General features: G+C 48.1%; 1 pseudogene; it reads left to right on the top strand.

Moving 5' to 3' along the window:
* Positions 1-7,648, top strand: part of LOC114005283 (lipoyl synthase 1, chloroplastic-like) — a 139,343-nt pseudogene that overhangs the window by 10,505 nt on the left and 121,190 nt on the right.

Below are 7,648 nucleotides of genomic sequence, written 5' to 3'. Positions count from 1 at the left end.
AGATCCCGAGAGGAGAATGGAGGAGAAGGGATGGCGGCGTGGCCATCCCCCCTGGGGGGTGATTTCTCACTTTCTGTCTCTCTATCTCCCTTTGTCTTTCTGGTGAGTGCACATGCCCTATAGCAAAAACCTCTCAAAAAATATTCAGTATTTTGAAATTTTAAAAGTTGTTTATTAACTGTCAAGAGCTATGGAGTATGAGCAAAATTTTTTGATATGTAAAGTAAATATTTGTGGAAAAGTGTAAAAATAAATAAATGAGGAAAAAAAGCAGGTGCATGTGATGGTGCTATTCACAAAAAATTCAGGATTTATAAAAATATTAATTTCTAGTGCACTAGATTCACTGCAGCTTACTAATGGGGGTATATAGTAAATCAATATAATGACCATCTTTGAATCCTGCCCATTTGCCTTTTAAAACATAATTTAATTTAATTTATTATTATTATTATTATTTAATTTGACCAGTGAGAGAGAAAGGGAAACTGAGAAAGCAAGCCGCCAGGCCCAGGAATTGAACTGCAGTCAACCATGTGGGAATCTAGCACCTCAACCACCATGCCACCTTTGGCCCCTGCCCATTCATCTCCGTGATTCTACAAGTCCGTGATTTAGAGATGAAATTAAGAGTATAAATGTGTGGCTTAGGGACAGAGGCCTCAGCCAAGTGCAGTCTGTCCACAGCCTGTCCACATCAGCCCTGCCTCCACCTCTGTGGTTGTTTGACATGGTATCATACCTCCTTGCCTCCACTGGGAATGACAGTGACTAATGGTGTGACGCTTTTTCTCAGAGGCCGTGAGAAGCATACCACTCCCAAGGACAGGGGCTCTAGATCCGTGTGAAACAGATATACGGCCAGCACGTATGTAGACTCCAGACATAACCTTCTCTCCAGCTGGGCGTTAATTTCAGGAACTGATACATGGAAAAACATGTCTCAGGCAGAATGAGCGAAGTTTTCAAAGTATAGTTTTAGGGACCAGTAGTTAGCGTAACGGCTGTGTCGTTGGACTGCCACGCAGTCAACTGCGGTTCGCATCCCGGATCCGGTGGCTTAAAACTAACACCGGGCACGTGCGCGTGCACGCCCAAGATCCCGAGAGGAGAATGGAGGAGAAGAGATTGCGGTGTGGCCATCTCCCCTGGGGGGTGATTTCTGTCTCTATGTCTCTCTCTGTCTGTCTGGCGAGTGCACGCATCCTGTAGTGAAAACCTCTCCAAAAAAAAAAGAATAGTTTTAGTGCCTGTGGAGAAACTGATTGCTGGAGAGCAGCTCTCTAGAACCAGAGGGTGGTGTAGCCTACTGCATTTTGATCCATTGCTTATGAGAAATCTGACCTTAGAGAAGCAGGTGGTGTCCATGACTCTAATGACCCGAGAGAGGACTAGGACCCGTAACAGAACTCCGGTCTGTTCTTTGGGCTGACATACCATAGATGTTATTGGTGTTTTTGTAAGTGGACAAACATGAAATGAAGAAGTCTCTCTCCTGGTCTCTACAACCATGCCGATGGCTGAATTTTGTTTATTGTTGTGGGCCAATGGGCAACGATACCAGAACATGATCTACCCAAGCACTGGCTGCACTCTCTGGTCTGAAGTGTTTATGATTTTTTCCCTAATTGTGTAAACTATGGAAAACCACTTTCACTTTGCCAAGGTCATTGCTACGAAATAGGACTGAATAGGATTGTTAATAGGGAGAAAGTTATATGTAAATCAAACCCCAATTCTGGGACCAGCAGTTGGCTTAATGGCTATGTTGCTGGACTCTCATGTAGTTGACCGCAGTTCAAGTCCTGGACCTGGTGGCTTAAACTCACACAGGCACGTGTGCGTACATGCCCAAAATCCCGAGAGGAGAATGGAGGAGAAGGGATTGTGGTGTGGCCATCCTCCGGGAGTGATTTCTCACTTTCTAACTCTCTGTCTTTCTGGCAAGTGCATGTGCCGTATAGCAAGAAAAAAAAAAAAAAACTCTCAGAAAAACAATTCTAAGTATAAGAAGCCTGTAGCAGTGATATGAAATTAATTTCTTCCTTCTTCCCTCTTTTCCTCCCTCCTCTTATTCTCCCTTTCCTTTCTGCTCTTCCTTCCTCCTTTGGTGATAAGATTCAGGTCTTCTTATAGTCTGGGTCCCCTTCTGTCATTTACTATAGCCAGAATACAAAGTAGGGAGTATAGAAATGTAGGCAGAAACACGACAACTTCCAAGAGAGTGTCAAAAAAATATTGATTCCTGGGTTCTACCTTCAGAAATTCTTACTTCATTAGTCTACAGAGGAGCTAGGCACCAAGATTTCTTTTTTTTTTTCCCTCCTTCCCTCCCTCCTTTCCTTCCTTCCTTCCTTCGTTCCTTCGTTCCTTCCTTCCTTCCTTCCTTCCTTCCTTCCTTCCTCCTTCCCTCCCTCCCTCCCTTCCTTCCTTCCTTTCTTCTTTCTTTCTTTTTTAATTGCTGGAAGGTATGTGCGCTTGCTGGAGAGAGACACAGTAAGAGAGGGAGGGACCAGCAGGTGGTATGGCTGTTAAAGTGCTAGACTCCCAGATGGCTGATCACAGCGTGAGTCCTGGACCTGGGGGCTTGAAAATCACACCAGGCATGTGTACGTGTGTGCCCAAAATTCCAGGAGAAGAATGAAAGAGAAGGGATTGCCATTGCCCCTTTAAGGTGATTTCTCATTGTCTCTCTCTCTCTCTCTCCCTGTCTCTCTCTCCAGTGAGCGCATGTGTCCTATGGCAAAAACCAAACCAAAAAAATAAAAAGAGAGAGAAAGCAAGAACACCCCCTCCCATAAGGGATGATCCTACTACCACAATCCCTTTTCTTCCATTTCTCTTTCAGGATTTTGGTGTGTGTGCGCGCACACACACACACACACACACACACCCAGTGTGTCTTTCAAGCCACTCAGTCTGGGACTTGAACTGCTGGCCATGTGGGACCTGGATGTCTTAACCACCACGTCACTAGTTGACCCAGCACCAGGAGTTGTAAAAGCTCTGTAAGAAATTCTAGCATGAAGGCAAGGCTGAGAACGACCGGTTCAAGTGCAATCAGTGCTGATGTAGTCAAATTGCCGGTATGATTGGCTTTCCCTTGGCCAGAACTGAATAAATACGATGATTGCGTTGGGCATTTTTTTTTTTTTTTTGGAGAGATTTTCACTGTAGGGCGCGTGCGCTCGCCAGACAGACAGAGAGAGACATAGAGACAGAAAGCGAGAAATCACCCCCCAGGGGGGATGGTCACGCCGCAATCCCTTCTCCTCCATTCTCCTCTCGGGATCTTGGGCACGCACGCACACACGCCTGGCGTGAGTTTTAAGCCACCGGGTCCGGGACACGAACCGTGGTCGACTACGTGGGAATCCAGCGACATAGCCATTACGCTAACTGCTGGTTCCCTGCGTTGGGCATTTTTGAATAGACATGGCTTAAAAGTGCTATTTGTCTATCCGTGGGTTCATCTATTGTGGTGAGAGTTGAAGTTCAAGGTCAGACGGAAAGGCAGGAGGCCCCGCTGCTTGAGATAACACCGTCCTGTCCCAGCCACCTTCTTCCATGCTCCATCCCTCAGCGCGTGGGCTGCTTCACACCGGCTGAGGGAAGACAGGCAGGGCTTCATTGCAGGCTGAGGAAATTTCTAGGCTGTGAGGTCTGACACGCAGCACAAATTCAGTCATAATCTTAACACAGCCACTGGCTGGTGAGCCCACCATGGAGAGTGTGAGGTCAACCCCTCGGAGTGTTTCCAGCCAGTATTTTTGGCACAGTTCCTGGATCATCGACAGGACACGTCCATGACATCTGGGACCAGCAAGCAGTGAGGACATGAAGTTAGGTCTTTCGACCAATTAATGATGTGTGTTTGACAGAAACCCTGTGCAATGCGTGAGCTATCCAGGCAGTTTGCAGCAGGTGTGAATTGCACGTGATTCTGGGTTGCTGACTGTGGCGTGGTCAGCCTGGGAGCTGGGAGGTGATGTGTCGTGAGCTCTAGATGGAGGGGAAGGGGTTGACCACAGTGAAAGTGTGGGTGATCAGCCAGCCCTGAGAAGTTACTAGCAGTGACTTTAAATGAGACAGAACTCAGGCCTGACGCTTGGCTTTCTGTTTCTCCCATGAACATGGCAGACAGTGCTTCCTTATTTAAAAAAAAAATTACTATAGGTGAGACCCATAGCTGGCACAATGGCTATGTCGCTGGACTCCCATGTAGTCGACTATGGTTCAAGTCTCGGACCCAGTGGCTTAGACTCATGCCGGGCGTGTGTGCGTGCATGCCTAAGATCCTGAGAGGAGAATGGAGGAGAAGGGATTGTGGCATGGTCAGCCCCCCTGGGGGGTGATTTCTCGCTTTCTGTCTGTCTGTCTCTCTCTGTCTTTCTGGCAAGCACATGCCCTATAGCAAAAACCTCTCAAAAAAAAATTTACTATAGGGTATGTGCACTTGACGGAGAGAGGAGAGAGAGAGGGAAAGTGAGAAATCATGTAACTTTTCCCCTTTCCCTGGATGCAGTAATTTGTTCCAATCCCACAGGTTGAAACCCGTTTATGAAAGTAAGTCACAGGGCTAACCAAAATGTCAGGACAAATGCTCTCAGCTCTGTTGTAGCTGTTTTCTTCATGCTCGTCTTGAACTCAGGAGGATGTTTTCCTCAGAAAGCCTGACAGCTGTCTCAGTATTACAAGCCACCTTGAGAAAGAACCTGTCTGAGAGTCAGTCGATACAGGTGGAGCAGCGTGGAGAGAGGAAAAGAAGATCGGCCCCTGACTGGTGCCCTAGGCCCAGGGGCTTTGCACAGTGACACGTCCAGTCACATCTGGACTCTGCAGCTGCTTGAGCTGCTGTGTTCCTGCAGGTGTTTCTTTCTGATTTTTCCAGAGGGCACGTATAATTGCCAGAGAGAGCCAGTTAGTGTGGGAAAAAGAGGAAGCACCCCACTGTGGGTATGGTCATGACACAATCCCTTCTCCTTTTTTCTTCATCCTGTCGGGATTTGATTATGCGTGCCCACACATGTGTTTTTCAAGGCACTGGGGCTGAGATTAGCTCATTGGCTCTGTGGGATCTGGCTCCCTTACCCACTAGACATGGGGTCTGCCCTCCCACAGGTTTCTTATTTGCAATTTTATTACTTATTCTTTAAGCCAGTTCAGTTGGGTTTTCATCATTTGAAATCAGGAGATTTCAAAGGATACTCAGACAGGGCTGTCTACCAGTCGAGGCCGGTGGTGTGACTGTCGGGACCTGAAGAGACTCAGGACCAGGGCTGATTCAGGACGACATGATCAGGCATTGAGGGGCTCTCAGCAGCAATGCTCTAGCTGTCACCGGACATCATGTGTGGGGGTCCCTCCACCACGCCCTTAACGCAAGAACACTGGCCCCGTCTGAGCATGCCGAGAATGTCAGAACTTGCCCCCGTCTGTCTCTGTGAGTCAGCTCTGTCCACACATTCCTCCTTACGTAAAGTTAGTCATCATTTGAAATCAGGAGATTTCAAAGGATACTCAGACAGGGCTGTCTACCAGTCGAGGCCGGTGGTGTGACTGTCGGGACCTGAAGAGACTCAGGACCAGGGCTGATTCAGGACGACATGATCAGGCATTGAGGGGCTCTCAGGAGCAATGCCCTAGCTGCCACCAGACATCATGTGTGGGGGGTCCCTCCACCGCACCCTTAACGCAAGAACACTGGCCCTGTCTGAGCATGCCGAGAACGTCAGAACTCGCCCGTCTATCTCTGTGAGTCAGCTCTGTCCGCACATTCCTCCTTACCTAAAGTTAGACCTGCTTCTAAGAAACTGTCATCCTAGAAGCCAAGTCTGTACCTAACTAGAACAAACAAGCAAGCATATGACGACAAACACGCTGTCTGGGGTTGGTCAGTCTTTGTTCATCTCAACCATTCTCAAGTGCTTCTGGCTCTTCCTGAGAAACCACGGTACTAACCTCTGTAATTAGAACAAGGAGAGACAGCGGAGTGACCCAGACCTGAGGTCGTGGCCCATCTGCGTAGCTTTGGAGCTGCGACTGTAGAAGTGACTTACGGCTCTCCCGGATCTGTGTTTTTACTTGTCACACGGCGACCACATTAGCTCTCTCTGGGGTTGTGGTGAAGGTTCCCTAGAATGCTGCCCGCACTGTGCTTTCTAGCTCTTTCCAGTACGTGACGTGTTACTGCGTTGTGTTCCATAAATTACCACGATCTTTTCATCTTGCGGCTATCCTTGGGAGACCACTTTCAAATAGTCTCTTAAAGTGCGGTGTCCAGAGTGCAACGCAGTGTTCCAGATGGGATCTGACTATCCTCATAGTTTGACATCGCTTTTTGGTTTATTTGAGGCTTTTGCTCTTTTGCGTCAGTCATCACGATGGGCAAGAGTAATGCTAACTAGCGATAATGTCGTTAGGGTCACAGAGAGTGCTGATTGTGCACAGTGTTTTTCTTCCCATGCCGTGGATAGAACTCCACATCACCGGGAATGTGATCTCCGCCCGGAGACCATCAACGCTGAGATCCAGTCTCTGACATTCCGGCTGCCGCAAATCAGAGCTGCATCTGAGTGTAGCTCGCGAGGCCTGTTTTCCTTTCCATAGCATAGCTTGCTGGCCGGAGGGAAGAGGAAGCTGCTGTTTCCATTGGCCAGCTCTAGCGCTCAAAGAACAGAGCAGACTGATGGAGTGATAGGCGGACATCCAGGAAAATGATCCCAGGATAGTGCTTTCTGGCCATATGGGGACGGTCAGGCTAAAGCAAACACTCGAAATGTCAAGCCAGTGTTTTTAATCTGTGAAAGAACTTGTTACACATCTGGACTGACTGGTTTCACTTCGTTCTATGAGGAAAATATTCCTGATGCTTCATACGTGGCACATACATGTGGCAGGCATGAAGAAAACGTTGGTACCTTCCATGTGTCACACACTCTTATGATAGTAATAGCTGCAATTTATGGGACAACCGCAACTCTTATAAATATTGTTCTCCCCGTTTCAGAGATTAGGCAACGAGGCTAACAGAGTGTTAGTCACTTGCTCAGGGTCACGTAGCTTAAGAAGCAGGTTCGTCTGCCTCTAGAGCTCTGCGGTTAATCCACTCACTGTCATCCCTTCGCTATCATGATGTCCAGACAGGCAAAGGAACCTCGATAGCAGCACTCCCTTCTAGACGTAGCCCGAGACTAAACTGCTCCCTTACACCCTTGGCTTTGGGAAATTCTCCAAATTTGGCCCTCTGACCTCCCCAACTCTGCCTTGTCTATTCGGGGGCCTGCTCTTCAGTTTCCAGCTTCGTGCTCTGCCACGTCCCATGGGTTTTATGATTTCTGTCTTTCCTTTTTGGTTGCTTCTCCTTCACAGGGACACGGTGTCCTTTGTTCTGCCAGCTCTTCTGTCCTTGCCCCATTCCTTAGAGCTTCCCCACCCTCCTGCAAACATACCCCCTTCAAGGCCTGGCCCCCATCTCCTGTAACTCCAGAAGAAAATGCTCAAGTTGTGGAAATAGAAAGATTGGGGTTAAGTCACCAAGCACCTAACCACGGCCCTCGAAAGGCGTTAGTCGTTCTGCAGCTTCTGTTACTCAGGGTTTATTATTGCTACATCCTGAGATGAGATGCCAATAGGGGAAGAAAGGGAA

This window comes from Tupaia chinensis, unplaced genomic scaffold, assembly GCF_000334495.1.
Source record: "Tupaia chinensis unplaced genomic scaffold, TupChi_1.0 Scaffold143615_1, whole genome shotgun sequence".
NCBI lineage: Eukaryota > Metazoa > Chordata > Mammalia > Scandentia > Tupaiidae > Tupaia > Tupaia belangeri.
Note: the sequence above shows the minus strand (reverse complement) of the source record. Positions and strands in the feature narration are given on the sequence as shown.